This window comes from Anomaloglossus baeobatrachus, chromosome 2 (assembly GCF_048569485.1).
Source record: "Anomaloglossus baeobatrachus isolate aAnoBae1 chromosome 2, aAnoBae1.hap1, whole genome shotgun sequence".
NCBI lineage: Eukaryota > Metazoa > Chordata > Amphibia > Anura > Aromobatidae > Anomaloglossus > Anomaloglossus baeobatrachus.
Genome location: NC_134354.1, coordinates 641,193,664 through 641,207,098, shown reverse-complemented (window position 1 = coordinate 641,207,098; position 13,435 = coordinate 641,193,664).

Here is a 13,435-nt window from a genome sequence, read left to right as displayed (position 1 = left end):
ACTGAGCGACGAGTACACGACTCACGATTTGTGAGCGATACTGCATAGCTCGGAGGTGTTACACGAGACGACGTCGTGCACGATGCCGGATGTGCGTCACGAAAACCGTGACCCCGACGATGCATCATACGATAGCTCGTCTCGTGTAAAGTACCCTTTAGAGTTTGTGAAGACCAGACTCATAGATGAATATCAAAGAAGGAAAGAGCAAACAAATGATTCTACTAAAAAAGATGGTGGAAATGCTCTTAAAGCTACAGAATCAAAGAGACCCTATAATAAAGAGACAACAGAAAGTTTCAGATGTAAGAAAAAGAGACATTTAAAGAAAGACTGTACTATATGCAAAGCCGAATAACAGAAATTACACCATACAGAGAATACACAGAAGGTGAAAAACACAATTCATGTGTAAATAATTGGAATGGCACATTTATAAAGTAACTGATAAGAAATCATCATCAGGTTGGTTTATGGACTCAGGAGCAATAAGTCATATGACAAGTAATAAAAGTTTCTTTACTGAACTTGATTTAACCCTTCAGCCCCCAGCCTGTTTTCACCTTGAGGACCCGGCCATTTTTTGCAATTTTGACCAGTGGCACTTTATGACGTTATAACTCAGTGATTCTGAGATTGTTTTTTCATGACATATTGGGCTTCATGTTAGTGGTAAATTTAGGACAATATTTTTTGCGTTTATTTGTGATTTTTTGTTATTGTGTATTTTGCAATTTTCAAAGTTTTAATTTTTATGCTCTTAAACCAGGGAGACATATGACACAAAAAAATGAATAAATAACATTTCCCACATGTCTACTTTACATCAGCACAATTTTGGGGAAAAAAAATTATAAGGAAGTTATAGGGGTTCAAAGTTTATGAGCAATTTCTCATTTTTACAACAAAATTTACAAAACCACTTTTTTAAGGGACCACATCACATTTGAAGTAATTTTAAGAGGTCTACATGACACAAAACACCCAAAAGTGACACCATTCCAAAACCGGCACCCCTCAGGCTACTCAAAACCACATTCAAAAAGGTTATTAACCCTTCAGGTACTTCACAGGAACTAAAGTAATGTGTAAGAAAAAAATGAACATTTTACTTTTTGCAACAAAAATGTTAATTTAGCCTCAAATATTGCATTTTCACAAGGGTAGCAGGATTAAATTGACCCCAAAATTTGTTACGCATTTTTTTCTGAACACACAGATACCTCATGTGTGGCAAAACACCACTGTTTGGGCGCACGGCAGAGCTCCGAAGGGAAGGAGCATAATTTGACTTTTTGAACAGAAAATTAGCTGGAATCGTTAGCTGCACCATGTTGTGTTTGGAGAGCCCCTGATATGCCGAAACAGTGGAGCTCCCCCACATGTGACCCCATTTTGGAAACTAGACCACCATGGCATAAAAAAAAATCAGGACGCACGCATAGATGTGCTGCAAAAAGGGGGGGGCTAGGTGGGATGGAAAAAAGAAGTCATGTCCAAAGTTGAGTACGGCTGCCGGACGCTTGCTGATCAGGTACCTAATTGTTCAAGTTTTGTCTTTTTTTTTATTTGGGGTGTACAAAAAAAAGCAAAAACTCAAGCAATTACATAACTGATCAACCAATCACGTGGCTGGTCAGCGCTTGGCGGCAAGCAGGCGGGGGGGGGGGGGGTATTGGAGAGGGAGTGGGAGGTGGGATTGGGGATAGTTAGAAAAGAGCCAAGAACAATACTTACGGGATGGATCAGGGCAGCAGCAGGATCACAGGAGAGATAGAGGCAGATCGATGAGGTAGCAGATGGGGGGCAGCAGCAGATGAAGGGGAGCAGCACTGGATGTGAGAGGGCGATGACGGCTGGGAGAGGGTGTCGGTGGAAGGAGGGGCGGTGGATGGAGGGGCAACGGCGTATGGGAGAGGGCGCAGCAGGTGGAGGAGTGGCGGAGGAGGGGTGGAGGATGGGAGCGGGTGCAGCGGGTGGAGAAGCGGCGGAGGATGGGGGGAGAAGGGGGGAGGGTGGAAGGGGAGTGGGAGGTGAGATTGGAGATAGCTACCTTACAGGATGGATCTATGCAGCAGGAGCACAGCAGATGGAGGCTCACAGCAGATGGAGGATCACAACAGATGGAGGATCACAGCAGATGGAGGATCACAGCAGATGGAGGATCACAGCAGATGGAGGAGTGTGAGAAGTGGGAGAGGGGGCAGCAGATGAAGAGGATGGGAGAGAGCGGGCAGCAGATTTGGGAGGGGGGGCAGCGGCTGATGGGAGAAAGCGGTGGCGGATGGAGGAAAGGCAGCAGATGGGGTAAGTGGTGGCAGATCGGGGCAGTGACTGCTGCAGCAACGCCGCTGGCTGAAAGAGGGCAGTGGCAGCGGAGGATTGGATACAGTGACTGCCTCGGCGGCTGAAGGGGGGTCGGGGGCAGTGGCTATAACTTACCAATTGCTCTCCTCAGCTTCCACAGATGCCGAAGTGAAGCTGAGGGGAGCAGTCACTGGCCCCAGATCCACAGTGATTGCATAGATCGGCCACAAGGCCGGTCTCTCCAATCAGAGCTGGTGGAGGGTGAAACAGAGATCACCCAGCTCCAGGCAATGATCAGTGCTAGAGCTGCACTGATCATGGCTGTATTTCAATGTTTCAGCCATTTTCAATGGTTAAAACATTACAGTGGCTGCGTTCGTCAGCCAATCACAGCCTCTATAGGTCCGGGGAGGAGACACCATCCCTCCTGAGGTCAGGCAGAGGTCCCCTCCTCCCCAAATCTAAGGTATTTGTATACCGATCGCAGCCACCAGGGCTCCGGGGCCGCTTTTCTCCATGACGTACTGGGTACGTCATGGGTCCTTAAGTACCAGGGAGCCATGACATACCCAGTACGTCATAGGTCGCTAAGGGGTTAAATAAGAAGGAAGCCATTTATCTTGCAGATGGGAGCAAAATAACTGCGGAAGGTATTGGACAAGGAATGCTAAACTGTTCTAATAAGTTTGGGCTTCATTCAAAAATACTTGTACAAGATGTGTTAAATGTTCCAGGATTAGAAGGATTAGAATTGTTATCTGTAAAACATCGAACAGCTAAAGGACTTAAGGCCCAGTCACACTAAACAACTTACCAGCGATCCCAAAAACGATAAAACCTGATAGGGATCGCTGGTGAGATGTCACACTAAGCGACGCTCCAGCGATCCCACCAGCAACCTGACCTGACAGGGATCGCTGGAGCGTCACTACACGTGGAAGCATGCTGCGCTTGGTAACTAAGGTAAATATCGGGTAACCAACCCGATATTTACCTTGGTTACCAGCGCACACCGCTTAGCACTGGCTCTCTGCACACCTAGCCACAGTACACATCGGGTTAATTACCCGATGTGTACTCTGCTATGTGTGCATGCAGCAGGGAGCCGGCTTCTGCGGACACTGGTAACCACGGTAAACATCGGGTAACCAAGAAGCCCTTCCCGTGGTTACCTGAGATTTACCTTCGTTACCAGCGTCCGCCGCTCTCACACTGCCAGTGCCGGCTCCCTGTTCCCTGCACTCCTAGCCACAGTACACATCGGGTTAATTACCCGATGTGTACTCCAGCTACGTGTGCAGGGAGCAGGGAGCCGGCACTGGCAGTGTGAGAGCGGCGGACGCTGGTAACGAAGGTAAATATCGGGTAACCAAGGAAAGGGCTTCTTGGTTACCCGATATTTACATTGGTTACCAGCGTCCCTAGAAGCCGGCTCCCTGCTCACTGCACATTTAGTTGTTGCTCTGTCGCTGTCACACACAGCGATCTGTGCTTCACAGCGAGAGAGCAACAACTAAAAAGTGGTCCAGGACATTCAGCAACAACCAACGACCTCACAGCAGGGGCCAGGTTGTTGCTGGATGTCACACACAGCAACATCGCTACCAAGTTGTGCCTCAGCAGCGATGTTGCTAGCGATGTTGCTTAGTGTGACGGTACCTTTACTGTAAAATTCAAAGATGATGAATGAACAATCCTATAGGAAATAAGATAATAACCAATGTCAAGGCAGATGAACAATTATATCATCTAGACACATCAAGGGAACAGATGAAGTTGAGTACACATGATCACAAGAATTGTATTCACATGTGGCATAGACGTCTAGGACGCAGACATCCTGAAAAGTATAATGGAGCTACAAAAGAAAGAATTGACACAGGATCTATTAATATCTGATTGCTCAATTACCGTAAGATGTGAAAGTTGTATAAAATCTAAAGCTACAATAATTTCTATACATAAAGAAAGTGAGACGAAAAGCACAAGACCACTTGATTTGGTGCATACTGACGTATGTGGACCCATGAAAGTGACTACATCAGGAGGCAATAGATATATAGTGACTTTTATAGATGACTATTCAAGACACAGAGTCACATACTTGATCAAGAACAAAAGTGAAGTTTTCAATAAATTAGTAGACTACATCACAAAGTCGAATAACAAGTTTCAGAGGAAGCTAATTGTCATTAGAAATGATAATGGAGATGAATTCACAGGACACGAAATAGAAAACTACTTAAGACAAAATGGTATAGAGCATCAAAAGACTTCCATACACACCTGAACAGAATGGGGTAGCAGAAAGAAAAAACAGAACTTGATTGAAATGATAAGATGTATGCTAACAGATTCCAAACTACCAGAGAAATATTGAGGTGAAGCAGCAATGACAGCTACTTACCTACAAAACCGACTTTTTTCTAGAAAACTGAAAAAAACCCATATGAATTGTGGCAGGGTAAGAAACCAAGTGTGAATCATTTAAGAATTTTTGGATGTAAAGTTTTTGTATTTATTCCAACAGAAAAACATTCCAAACTTCAAAACAGATCCATAGAAGGAATATTTGTTGGATATAGTGAAAATTGCAAAGGATATAGAATCCTAGATCCAAAAACAGTGTTATGGTGAGTAACAGTGTGACATTCATTAAGGATCTATATGAAGACACTATGATTTCACTAGGAAAAAAATGAGAAAAACAGTAATGATATAGCTGGAAGAACATCTGATGAAAAAGAAGTTGAAATTGATGTAAAACACAGTACTGAAAATGAAGAGATATAACTACAAACAGACACAGAATCAAGATGTTCAATAAGAGAAAACAAAGGAAAACCACCAATATGTCTTCCGTACAAGGCAAGTACAAGCAAAATTTATGAACCTACCTCTTAGGAAGACATATCTCGACTCCTGAAGAAGAAGCTAATAAATGGATAAAGGCAACAGAAACAGAAATAAAATCCATGCATGACTCAAAGACATGGACACTGCCAGAATTACCAGAAGGAACAAAAGCTATAGGATATAAATGGCTTTTTAAAGTAAAATACCAAACAGATGGCAAAGCTGAACGATACTGAGCAAGACTCGTAGCTAAAGGTTATTCTCAAAAATATGGAGAAGACTATGATGAAACATTTGCTCCAGTTGTCAAACATACTACAATAAGAACTTTGTTTGCAGTTGCAGCAATGAAACAAATGGAGTTGAAGCATCTGGCTGTAAAGACAGCATTTTTGAATGGAGATTTAAAAGAAGATATTTACATGGAACAACCTCAAGGATACAAAGATAAAAGTAACCCAAACATGGTTTGTAAACTACAGAAAAGTATATATGGTTTGAAACAAGCTGCTAAAGCGTGGAATGATAAAATCACAGAAGTGCTCACAAATGAAAAATTTCAAAGAAGCAGAGCTGATCCTTGCCTATACACAAAAAGACTGATGGACAGATGGATCTATGTACTCATACATGTTGATGATATTTTAGTTTGTATTGAAAACGAAAGGGATAAAAAGGACATACTAAGAATTCTGAATCAACATTTTGAGATCAAAGACTTGGGAAATGTGAAGTATAATTTCTTGAGGGATCACCAGGAATAAGGATTCCTGAAATTAGAATATTGTCCAACTGAAGATATGACAACAGATATTTTCACAAATGCATTGAATGTTTTAAGACTTCAGAGACTAATGAAGAAATTAGGCTTAACTGAATAAGTCCTTACTGTTGAGAAAGAGTGTTGGTATATGCAACAAAGACTTCTTTGTATATATGTGAAGGAGGACTTTATACTGATCTAAAGGTAGATGGTGATGTTGTGTAAAGTTTCCTTACTCACTGTATTTGTAAAAAAGTGTTTTGTTTTCTTTCTGGTTTCACTTTCTCTTCCTGATGCAATGCTGAATGACTGTGTTTATCATTACCTCATGTTCTTTCAGAAGTAAAGAGTTTGTTATCCCATGTAATCTGCTCTTGGAACTTTCTTCAACTGGGAAGCTAGAAGTTATGCTGTGCAACAAGTAGGACGTATTATACAGCTAATAGAGTCATTGATGTCACCTGTTGGTAAGACCTAAAGATCAAAATGAAAAATGTGGCATACCTATTACAATGTAGAGCTGAAAGGGCAGTATGCCATAAATCCCACAACCGTGTGGTAATGATGGATGTGGGCTATCCTGAGAACACCATTCAAAACATGACCAACAAACGACAGAATGAATACGGCTAACGCTGCTCCTACCCTACTGTATATAAATGCAGGCATAGCCAGGGGGTACATGCCCTACGTGTATCACGGCAATCATGTGCAGATTTCTCAAGGCCAAAATGATTGATCGACACTCTTGGGTCTGCCACACTGGACTGCATACTCGTCTTGCTTACAACTGCAGACTATACTCACACGGAGTGCTATGGCCTTCGACCAGTCCTAGATTTTTGCACTGGTTTTTTTTCTGGGTTACAACTACCCTCGTTGTGTCCACCCAAAGAATGCAAGCAAAATGACCTGACAGACCCGTATGTCCGCACTCAACTCTGGCCATTCCCCAACTGAATTCTAAGATGGAGTCTGTTTCTCCCTCAGCACTAGCTCCTCCCCCATGGGCTAATCCCAACTGTCACCTGTCTGTTACCCAGCAGTCAGTTGCCGGGCAACCTATCTTATGAACATCCTATCTTATAGCCTTACATCACTACCAGCCCTGCTACACCTATACACTTTACACTACATCTTATGCATTCCTATACTTTACATTTCTTTCCTACATAACATTACTTTATATCTTATCATATATATATTTAAGAACACTATTGTTGTCTTCAGTGGTAGGAACTCAACCACCATCTTACATTTGCTGACATACCACTTAGTGGATTCCACTGCCATTAGGCAATTGATGCTGTACCCTTAGGTTTAATAGAGGGTACCCAATTTCCATTATTTCTTTAAAAAAAAGGTGCCTTGCGCTCTCACATGGTGGAGAAATTGTTGTTTTGCATGAAGGTGCCCTCCTCCATCAACAGGTTGATCAGCAATTACAGACAGGGACTGTACGTCTTTCATGATGCTGTGGGCCAATGTTTTGTGTTGCAATGTTGACAATGCACCACCACAATGAGGTCAGATACTGGTGATACCACCACAAATGGGTAGGCCTGGATCCAACACCAGGCAGCACTTACCCACCTCCTCCACATCCCCGTCAATAGGCATTTTCCTGTCCTCAACAGCAAAATGTTTCTTCCCTCTCACTCCTTCAATATGTGGAAACTGAAGCACTGCCATGCTGTCTTATATGCACAAAAATGTGATGATGCCAAATTTCAAGAAAAACACTCATCTCTAGAGGCTATGCAACCTTTTACTATACTTACCTACTGTGTGCAGGAAATTAAAAATAAAAAACCCTCATAATACTCACGTATTAAATCTCCCAGGACCCCTATTCTGGGATAGCTGCATCTTTACTGCTAAGCACACAGCAAAGACTTCCCTTTAAGTTTTCCTAGAATGAAAATCCACTTAACGAATGTGATAATGTGGAAGTGAAATTTTATTATTTACATAATTAGGCACACTGCAAAGGTGGGAAGAAAGGGGAAGGGGAAGAAAATGAGTATTCCTTAATTTATGCAAAAAATGTGCATGTCCTTTTTTGTGAAGGGGGATTGGCACCTTGTTATAAGAAGAGGACCACAGATAGAAGGGTTTGTAATGTCAGACAGGAAAACTCTGCTCAGCTGGCCTTTCCCCACAGTGACCTTATTTAAAAGGTGTTAGGGCCGTTTCACACATCCGGTATTTCTCCGGATTGATGGGGACTGCACACTCCTGTACAGTGTAATACAGTACAATGGCATCGCGGCAACCTCCGGTCACATGCTGTCATGTGACCGGAGCATGTGACCTGAGTTTGCCGCAATGCCATTGTATAGTATGAACACTGTACTGGAGTGTGCCGGATCCGTCAGTCCGGCAAAATGCCGGATGTGTGAAATGGCCCTTAGTCAGCTCTACTTTTTAATCATGGTGGAGTTTAGACTTGGATCTGGAGCTGTATCATTACTTCTCACACACGGAGAAACCTGTTCCAAGTTATTGTGGGGCGTGTTCTTTTTCTGCTGTATTGCTGCCTAAATATAATTGGTCAGCATGATGTAAGGGGCAGAAGTACACGCCCCCAGTGAAAATGATCTGATAGCACCACTTGGACTGAACAAATGTTAACTGATTAGGGGCCAAATACTTTGATTTTTAATATCTCCTTAACAGAGAAGCAAAATTAAAATAAAACAAAAAACATTTTCGTCAAATCATCAGCTCTTCAGCAATTACTACATTGTGTGTCCAACTCAACATGAAAAAAAAATGGTGAAAGGTCCTTATTAAATATACAGATTTTTTTAAATTTGTCGCTATATTTTTCCATATCACAATTTTGTGTTTAAAATAAAAAATAGGAATCAAGCAATTTTCACTTTGGCCACTGGGACTTTTTTTTAGACTTTAACTTCCTGTTGTTTCAGGAATCAACACATGTACATTGGCCACAAAGAACAGATTCTGACCCTATTTTTTGTATTGAGGTCATTGTGAAGGGGGGAGCAGGGTCAGCTGTGACATCTATTGTGATTGGTGAATCCTGTGTTTTCAGCTGTGTGTTTTCAGTATGTGGTCTCATCTAGCCATGCTAGCCAGGGACAGCTTTTCTATATCCCCTGGCCAGTTTGTGCATTGCAGTCCATGCTCGTACTATTTTGCATGAAGATCTGCATAAGCCCTTACAATTACAAGCAGCCCTTTGAAGGCAACCATAATGCTGATGTGGACCTTGGTAATAATTAGTTTGCATACCAAGTAGTATACAGTGTACAGGCCCTAGCAGGGTTGGAGACGCTACTCGATAGGCTGCAAGTTAAAATTGGGGGATCTCTGCACACCCTCTACTGGCAAGTTGCCTTCCTGATCTGAAGCACGGTCTAGGTTCCCATTCTATACCATATCCCTGTGAAGTAATCAACACCCCATGAAAATGGTCCTCTTCCACATCTGGATCGTCTCTAAGGCCTATCTTGGATTGGGTCACAGTCCTCTACTGGTGCTAATCCCAGGTCTTCCACTGCTGCTGGTCACGGTCTTCTACTGGCACAGATCATGGTCAGCTACTGACACAGGTCAAAGTCTTCCAACGGTGCAGATCATGGTTTTCCTTTCATCTCAGATCATGGGTCTTCCTCTGTGCTCAGGTCACCAATCTTCTTGGAGCAGGTTCTGGCACCAACTCCTCCTCTTATTGACCTGGCCAGGCCTTTTTATATTTAGCAACCATGACACAACTGTCACCTGACCTGGTGTCTCTTTTTATCCCTTACGTCCAGGAAACTGATAATTCGCTTTGTAGTTCTGACTGTTCTTACAATATCTGTCCACTAGATGGTGATGTTTACTTATTGAGGTTTCAAAGTTCCTCAATTCCCTTACATATGTACGTCAAAAGTGATGTCTCTGCCTTTGATGCATACTTGCACGCTGAGCCTGCATCTTTCCCTGCACATGAAGGCTGATATAATTAGCCATCATGTACCTCTAACACCCGTGTGTGGATGGGAGATTGACTGGCCCGTGGCTGATGACCAGTTAAATCCTGTTGTCAATCTCTGACAGCGAGATTTAACACGCGCCGGCAGAGGTGTGCATCAGTCGCTGCTCCCATCAGAACACACGTGATGTGATCATGGGGTGCCAGTGGGTTGTAATGATAGCCAGGGTTCAGTGGATGACCCATATGTCTGATATTATGATCCTCCTGTGAACGACGGCATTCATTGGAGATTGTGATTTCTGCTATACAGAGCAGTGCTGTTGCACTGCTCTGTATAGCGCAAGTCATCAGACAATCTCAGCTCAAGTGCCCTAAAAGGACTATTAAATACTGTAAAAACTTAAAAAAAAGTTTTTAAAGATATGAAAAGAATAACAAAAACAAAATTTCAAATCATCCCCTTTTACCCATTAAAAATAAAACAAAAACAACACAAAACACATATTTAGTATTGCTGTGTTAAGAAATGTCCAATCTATCAAAATATAAAATAGATTAATCCAATCAGTAAACGGCGTAATTAGAAAAAACATCAAAATGCCAGAATTAGTTATTTTATCTCACAACATTGTAATAAAGTGCAATAAGAGACGATCAAAAGATCACAGCTACCCAAAAATGGTATCAGTAAAAATGTCAGTTCAGGGTTCAAAAAATAAACCCACACTCAGCCCTAGATCCTAATAACTGAAAACGTTATGGGTCACAGGAGATGGCGACAAAAGCGATTTTTTATTTTTTTTTTTTATTTCACAAATTTCATTTTTTTCACTACTTAAATGACAAAAAAACCCAAACTATACATGTTCGGTATCTACAAACTTGTACTGACCTGCAGAATCATATCGATAGGTTAGGTTTACCATATAGTAAACACGGTACATAAAAAAAAAACAAAAAACAATTGTGGAATTGAACAAAAAATTACATGAAGTCATTCAAAAGTACAATTCGTTCTGCAAAAAACAAGGCCTCATATAGCTAGATTGATGGAAAAATAAAAATGTAATGGCACTTGGAAGAAGGGGAGGAAAAAATGAAAGTGCAAAAGAGGAAAATCGCCCAGGGTGAAGGGGTTAAGTAGATAGGTTGCTATGATAACTGGTGGCCCAACAATGACCACCAGTTCTCCCATCCTATAATATCTGCTAAGAAGTGCAACAGTGATAGACAATGTATTAAATTATTGGTCGCATGCACAATTAAAAAATATATATGTAAAAAATTGTCATTAAATAGTAAAAATATAAATAAATAAAATAATAAAAAAGTAAACGTAATTTGTATAATTACACGAGCAAAAAGAAAAATTTTACTGTTACGGATTTTAAATAGTTTTTCTAAAAAACAAAATGTTTTCAGTTTTCAAACGCAGAAAAACATTATATAAATTTGGCTTTACCATTAATTTGTCCTGATCTACAGGGTAACTGTCAGTTATGGATGGACTGTTGTTAAGAAAAAAAGAAAAAACAATCCTATGATAAGCTTGTGATGGGTTTTTATGTTGCGGATTTTTATCTCTTTTTGGTGTGTCATGTTTTAAATAAAGCTGCTTTGTTTTTGATGTTTTTTGTTATTTGGCTTTGGTAATAGTGATGGGCAGTCCGGCTCTTTTTGGTGATCCAGTTCCCATGGCTCCGCTCACCAAAAAGAGCCGGCTTATTCGGATTGTTCTTGGCTCCCTATTAAATATGTGTTCACCCCAGGTGAACACATATATAAGATTATAGTAATGCTGCCAAAACCCCACCCACTTACAAGGTACCTATTAGATTGTTGAGTGGGCGGGGTTTAGCCACGGGTGGGCGGGGTTTCAGTAGCGAAAAGAGCCGTTTAGAGAATTTAGTGGCTCTCACTGGGGATCCGGCTCCTGTGAGTCACAGCAGGGAGCCGGATCTTTGTGTCAGATCGTTTGCTCCCGACACATCACTGTTTGGTAAACCTTCATTGATAGTTTTAGGTGCGGATTACATGAGCTTTTAATGCTGAAAAGCACTAAACATGCAAGTTTATGAGGAAAATCTACACATAAAACTCAGCGTACTCGCAAGGAAATTGACGTGTTGAGGATTTAAAGCACGCACCGCAGGTCAGTTTACACTGAGTAAAAAAGAAGCACAGTGTGCAAGAGATTTGTATATCCCATCCAATTTGTGGAAACTGTAAGACACAACAAAAATATGCAGCATCAAAAACTCACCAAAAGCTCATTGTGGGAACAGAGCCTAAAAAATACAAAAAGGTATAACTCTCAGAATATGGTGACACAAAGAGATGTTATTAGGCTGGTTCACACAAGCTGATATTCTCTGTGAGAGAATCAGATTGGTTGTTAATTACATTGTGATCCAAGTTTGAACAGAGAGTCAGCTTTAGGTGATCTGATTCTCTCACGAGAGAATCATTAAAACAAGAAAATGTATGATAATTCTGCTCTTCTTAAATAAATCAAATGGAATGTGAAACCGGTTTAAATGCCGCGCTAGAAACCACAGATGCTGTAGATAAAAAGATTTTCTTTATTTCATAATTGTACGCGTTTCAAAGGCATCTCCGCCTCCTTCTTCAGGAACAAAAATCATTTGTCATCATCATGATTTTTGTTCCTGAAGAAGGAGGCGGAGATGCCTTTTAAACACGTAGAATTATGAAATAAAGAAAATCTTTTTATCTACAGCATCTGTGGTTTCTAGCGCGGCATTTAAACCGGTTTCACATTCCATTTGATTTATTTATTAACTGCTCCCCGGGGCCGCTGCTAAACCACTATAATCACTCACATGCGACCATAGGGTGTTGTGACTGGCACAACCCTACCAGGTGAGTGTGTCTCTTTCTGTCTCTCTACCCTCATACCGGGTAAGACCCTATTGCGCTTTTTTCCCCTACAGCTTTACAAGGAGTTCTGCTCTTCTGTGAGAAATGATCTGTGGAATAGGAATCCAGGACAAACAGGTGAAGAACATGGGGTTTAATCAATGCGTTTCGAAGCTATCCAGCTTTTTCAGGAGTTTGTTGTTACTCCTGAAGAAGCTGAATAGCTTTGAAACGCATTGAATAAACTGCATGTTCTTCACCTGTGTGTCCTGGGCTCCTATTCCATGGATTATTTCTCACAGAAGAGCAGAACTCCAATCCAATCCAGTGACTGCACCACTGTCATCTATACCATGTTTTTAATCAGTTAAGACCCTATTGCTCCCCCATTGTCTTCATGAGAGAATCGCAGCTCAGGTAACGAGAAGATAACGAACAACAATTCTTCTCCAACTACTACATTCTATGAGTCCGCGGAAATCAAACTGCACTCGGCTGTCATCTTATTGCAGTCTAGTGATTTCCATGCAGCCATAGACTTGAATGGGTAAGCGCCATCTGATATGCACTGCCAGCTGCAGCATACTGCACGAATCGGCATGTGGACAAAAGCGCTGCCTGGACCTGCCCTGCTGCCCCATAGTATCACATTGGTCCGGGGACTATCGGATAGCACCTGT